Genomic DNA, 6,203 nt, shown 5'->3' on the forward strand with positions numbered 1-6,203 from the left:
GGGACAAAAATTCAGCCCTGGAAACTGACCCAGTCCGGCCACATGAAATGTCAAATGTTAGAAATCCGCTGTTTATTATTTAAAGTTTTACGTCCGATTCGCTCCTTTTTTCCTCTCTGTACACAGCTCCAGTTTGGGCATTGGCCTGTCATCAGATTTCATTTTGAGTTGCTGCTGTAGTAGTGGAAGTTTAGTAAAAAAAAATGTTATGAAATAATCCAAATCTTCACCCTCCATAATTGCACTTGCTTCAGTTGCTTGCTACTTTTTAAGGGCGAACTGAAGTTGATGCGATTTGGTTGGATTGTGAGGCATGACGTGAGCCTCATCTGATTGGTCAATCCCTCAATTTCTTTTCACCAAGGGAAGCCAATTTCGGCTAGCCTCCTCTCGCAACAGAGTGCAATCTACTGTTTCACCATAACATCTAGAGGGGCGCTGTTTCACTCTTTGTAAAATGGGGGATGGGGAATTGAGAATGGGGGAGAGATGGGCCGGCAGAATATTTACCGAAACTAAACGAAGTGTTTTTATTTATTTATTAAAATTATAACTACAATCCAAAAAAACAGGGGAAGCCACCAGCTCAACTCTGTCCATCATCATGAACGCAGGAGGCTGGCTGTATATCTGAACTCGCGCCCTCATCATTCTCTTCATCATCTTGCACTTGTTCTAAGCTGCTGCTGATAGTGCTTGTAGCAGCGCTGCTGCCAAAAAGGTCTGTCAATTTGCGACATTTATATGCATCATTTATAAGCATCACCTGCGAGTTTATCAGTGGATGTTTGCTGGAACTGTTTGTAAACAGCGTGTTACCTGACGGACACACACAGCGTGACTCCGGTCAGGTAGAGACCGGTCTCCACCGCTGCAGACTCGCTGTTTGAGGGCTTGATAACCCACTCCCCCTCCACACCGCTCCACACTCGTTGGTTTGGAACAGCACGTAATGTGGCGGACCCTCCGCGCGAGGGCCTTCCAAGCCCCCAGGAAGTGCGCCGGACTCTGATGAAAATATTCGTGCTGGCCAAACGGCGGTACTACACTTCCTTTTGGTTGCCAGGCCCGGAAACACTTTTTCCCATTGACTTACATGGGGAAAGAGTGGTCTGTAACTCGTTGGATAATTTTTTTTAAACTAAATAAACTACCCAGTATGAACACTTGTATAGCCCTTATTAAAAACATTCGTTCCTCAAGTTGTAAAAATGTGCTAATAACGTTATTCTGAGAGTTATTTCCCTCTGTATTATGAACGCGCATCTAACCCACGGGACCGCGCCGCCCGGCACGTTCATGTGATGTGACGTGTTCAGCACCACATGAGTTTATCTTTACCCATGGATAAGAACGGACCCATATCGCCTTACTGCCAGCCCACGGAGCTGTAATAATGGATATATTGCACATGTTTGCTGTAATTCATCATTTGTAAAATATTATACTACATGGGCTGTATGATGTAAATCTTGTATTAAATAAAGTTAATATTACCGACGTAGATTAACGTCCCTGTAGCTTCTTATTGCACTTGCAATATACCATTAAAGGAGTTGAACGTTGCTGTTTGCTATTACTATAATACCACGCAGGGATAAACCAGAGTTTACAACCTTTGCATGTGGGCACAACACGTTTTGACCCAGATTAATTAGCTATACCATGATATCGCCCGAGGAAGTCGTCATACTTATACATATATAAATAAAGATATATGTGTCAAAGCTCTAATCAAATTAACAGTTGTATTAATTATACTTGTATATGTATATATATATATATATATATATATATATATATATATATATATATATATAGCCTGTGTTTTATATTTATACACACAAATGAACAACCTTGTGTGTGTCAAATAACAAGTTGTATTGTAGTGTTTATTTTAGTGTTGTGTTATGCTTATCCACATTTTGATTTCAGAGCACAGGAGAATGCTGGGCACAACATAAAGCTCAAAAGTGAAGCTGGCAATGCTGAACAAAACCATCTAGTTATAATATTTATTCAGCTGAAAAAGTCAAAGCTCTACGAAAATGTAATTAAAAATACATAAGCATTTTCAGGTAGAAAATCAGCATTTTATATAGAAATTCACAAAAATAAGAAATGTATACCTCTTATGGCTGGCATTGTAGAACTAGGTGGAAAAAATAGTGACAACAAATGTAAATACAATTTATATAGATCAAAAGGTAATATATATAATATTGATTGCAATTATTAGATTAAAAGATCCACCAATTATGATCAACAGGAAAGCCCTCTGAAGGCATGTTGTGGTTTGAAAAAAAGTTGAGGATGGGGTCCAGACAGTTAAATCAGGAGAGACTTCATTTTGTTTAAAGAACATTTATTGACACATGTCATATGATAAATGTTAAGTCTTTGGCGATTAGACCCCGATCCTGAAATCTTATATCTAAAGGGGGAAATGCAGCCGTGAGCATATAGGGAACCTCCCCGGGGTCTAGACACTGGTGATGATGATGAAGATCTGGATTTGATGAGGAGATGGGATGAAGAGGAGGTGTGATGAGGTCTTTGGATTAGCTCTCCTGGCTCTGGATATGATGAACGGAGGTGGGTGGAGAAGAGGTGGATGGGGAGGAGGTGGATGGGGAGGAGGCGGGCGGCAGCATGAACACCTGAAATCACAGCTGACTGCAGGAGAGAGGAGAACCATTTTAAAGTTTGGCTGCAGCTCGGTGATTGGCTGCTGGAGAATGAGGTGAATGTAATAGGTTAAAGAGAACGCCTGTGATGAGCTGATTATAAGCAGCTGCGGAGTGAATGTATACATACCCAGTCTTCCTGAAAGAACTTGCGCTGAGCTTCATTTAGTGAGTCAGACTCATGGTCAGAATGCTGGTTGGGAGGCTCAGTTCTTCCTGTTGACAGAAGATGGCACTTTTCTGAGAGGGAGCCAGCCGGCAGACACTGGACAGTGGCACACCAACAGATGAAACAGGAATCCATCTGAGAGGCTATGCGGAAAAGGATAACAAATAATGTCAGCAAGACATGAACATATATAACCACTATCATTCAATTCTGTAATTGCAGGTTTGTTAGCATGATATTTCAAACATAAATGGCCTGTCTTAGTTTAAAGCCCACTCACCACGTCAAGGTGCAGGCCACGAGTGAGGACACAACAACGATCACAAACAGTACATACACACGAGACAAAACTTACATACATATAAATAACTTACATATACAATGAACAATGATAAAGATTTAAATCACAATTGATCATAACTCAAAATACATATATTTTTATATATTACCAAGTGGTTTCATGTAGGCTACAACCCACACAAGTATCATGCTAAATTAAGCTCTGTTGCTTGGATATCACTAGATCCTGTTACATCAGCGTAATATAAAAGTACATAACGACTGATGTGTAAATTAGCATAATTACTAGCTAGCCGCTAGCTGCTAACTGCCCGCCTCGTCGTTAATATCAAATCCATCATAACAACCCATTACCATGCTGTCATGAACGCGCGGTGCTGTTACGTGTACGCAAATTGACGTGCTTGATGTGAACGAGCATTTTGGGGGGCATGTTTAAAGTTGCGCATGCGCTATGAGCGCACATACGGGTACTTCTCAGGCATGCCGGGTAATCTGTGACGTTTCGCTCTCTCAAAAGTTGGGCCATTTTGTCATCATGCGCGATTGAGCAACTCTCATAGGAATGAATGAGGCCCCGCCTCCCACGCTGTATCCAGTTCTTATTATACATCCATGGGGCCTTCGTGTGGCCGGTCTTTTTTCTTCTTCGTGTGTGATTATTTGACAGATAAGAACCACACAACTGCATTAGCGGCCGCTGTCGCCCTCTGTCGGCCGTAAGCGCAACTTAAATGATGACTTTAAAAAAAAAATGTAAAGGGCTGGCCGGCCGTCAACGGCCCTTGACGACCGGCCGTTCTGTGGTTCTCCAGATTCTACAGATGGCCAGTCCGCCCCTGCCGTCTGTCTGTCCGTCTGTCTGTCTGTCTGTCCGTCCGTATAATATAATATATGTGAAATTCGTAATTTGAAAAATGATTGATTCGAAAATGATATGCTGCTACAGTACAGTACAAGTAGCCTACTTCTGGGTGTTTCATTCAAGCTCGGCTCCGTGTGTGTCTGTGTGGCACGAGTGAGCGAGAGAGAGAGAGAGAGAGAGAGAGAGAGCAAGATTGTTGTTGCTGCGCTAACCGATATTAGAAGCTGTTTCTACTAAGTAACTAAGTTACTAACTAAGTGAAAGGAAAGTCCTCTCCTGTCAGATAACGTCAGCTCAGTGAGGTAAAGGACTCTCTCTGTTTAGATAGTTAACTTTAGTCTAAGTTATCTCAGTGGGTCTCAAAACAGTTTGATCACCATTTATGTAAACAAGTATTTCCGAGGCACACTTCATATGATCATTATAGTTAGGCTATAAAATAATAAGAGAATAAATGAAAAACAGGTATGAAATTGAAATACTATATGACAGTAAAACAAGAATACAGTTTAAAAAGGGGAGTGATTTGTAAAATATCCATAAAGAAAAAGTACATCTGTTTACAGTTCTGTTTCAACATTGAGAGATGTATCTATCTATCTATCTATCTATCTATCTATCTATCTATCTATCTATCTATCTATCTATCTATCTATCTATCTATCTATCTATCTGTAGACAGACAGACAGACAGACAGACAGACAGACAGACAGACAGACAGACAGACAGACAGACAGACAGACAGACAGACAGACAGACAGACGGATGGATGGATATATGGATATATAGATGGACAGATAGATAGATACCTCATTCATCCCAAATTGTGAAATGTGTGGAAACAATAACATTAAATACAAATGAAAGCAATAGACAGGAATATATGCATTTAATGTAGCCTTACTAAGGCTGACCTAAATACGTTGCTTTTCTACAGATTACGTTACCACTGCACTGGTAAGGCAAAACTATAGGCCGATTAATAAGATGTGAAGTGCTTTGTAACTTTGACCCGCTTGACTGAATACACAAAAAACAATGAAGAAAGTTGAACCAATAAACTAACACAAACTAACTGTATCACTATAAAATGATGATGATGGTGATTGTTACGACCTTATGTCATTTGTGTGTAGATATTTGCCCCTCCTCCTGTATCTGTCCTGTTGTGTCCTACTTATACCGTATACTGGTCCTCTTGCTTGTCTTGAAAACCTCAGAAAAGAAACTACTTTAACCTGTCCTTGTTGGACACGCTTTAATTTATGCAAAAGTGTGAAACCCTTTTCTTTTGGTTAATTCTCGTTTTCTCCTGTTTATACGTCAGAGTAGGTAAGAAGCCTGTACGTTTATTTTTCTTATTTGTTAGGCAATATTTATGTGTTCAGAGATTTGTTTGTTTTGTGGGTTGTTGCGTTTCTTTGTTAAAAACTTTGGTAATTAAAATGACCAAACGGCATTCTCTGTCTCGGTGTCCATGTTCTTGGGAGTGGGAAGAGTTGGGAGAGGGCAATTTTATGCTGCGCCTAGTTTCTCTAGATCTGGGCGTAACAGTGATAAAGAATACATCTAACATAGCCGTGGGAACATGTGGGTGCATGCGCTGCATCGTCCAATCAGTGAGCGATACACAGTAAGGGGGCGGGGAGAGTATCTGAGGATTTCACCCGAGGATGATCCGAGGTGGTTCCTCGGTTATCGCTCCTCCATTATCGCTCCTCGCTCTTCGATCCTCGGTCCTCCGGCAGAAATAAGAGTCATGGGACGCTACTCAAGATGGCAGACAAATCAACTACCGGTGATACCGAGGACCGAGGACCGAGGAAATGAAAATTGTCGACCTGAGAAGGACCCCGTGTGTGTAAAAAGACGATCCACAAGCAGAGATTTGAGATCCACAAGCAGAAATGTGAGATCCACAAGCGCATTTTTGGTTGACAAATACAAAATGGATTCACAAATGCCTGATCGAAAGTTGTAAATGTTAAAGAGATATTCAAAGATCTTTTTTTTATTTGTAAAAATATTTAGCGCATTTGCAGATCCGTTTTACATTTGCAAATTTATTTGTGAGTTTGCAAATCTTTTAAATGCATTTGTGGATGGTGTTTTACATTTACAAATCACATATTTACACACAAATGATTTTTCTGTTCACACAAATAATTATGAGACATATCT

This window comes from Trematomus bernacchii, unplaced genomic scaffold (assembly GCF_902827165.1).
Source record: "Trematomus bernacchii unplaced genomic scaffold, fTreBer1.1, whole genome shotgun sequence".
NCBI lineage: Eukaryota > Metazoa > Chordata > Actinopteri > Perciformes > Nototheniidae > Trematomus > Trematomus bernacchii.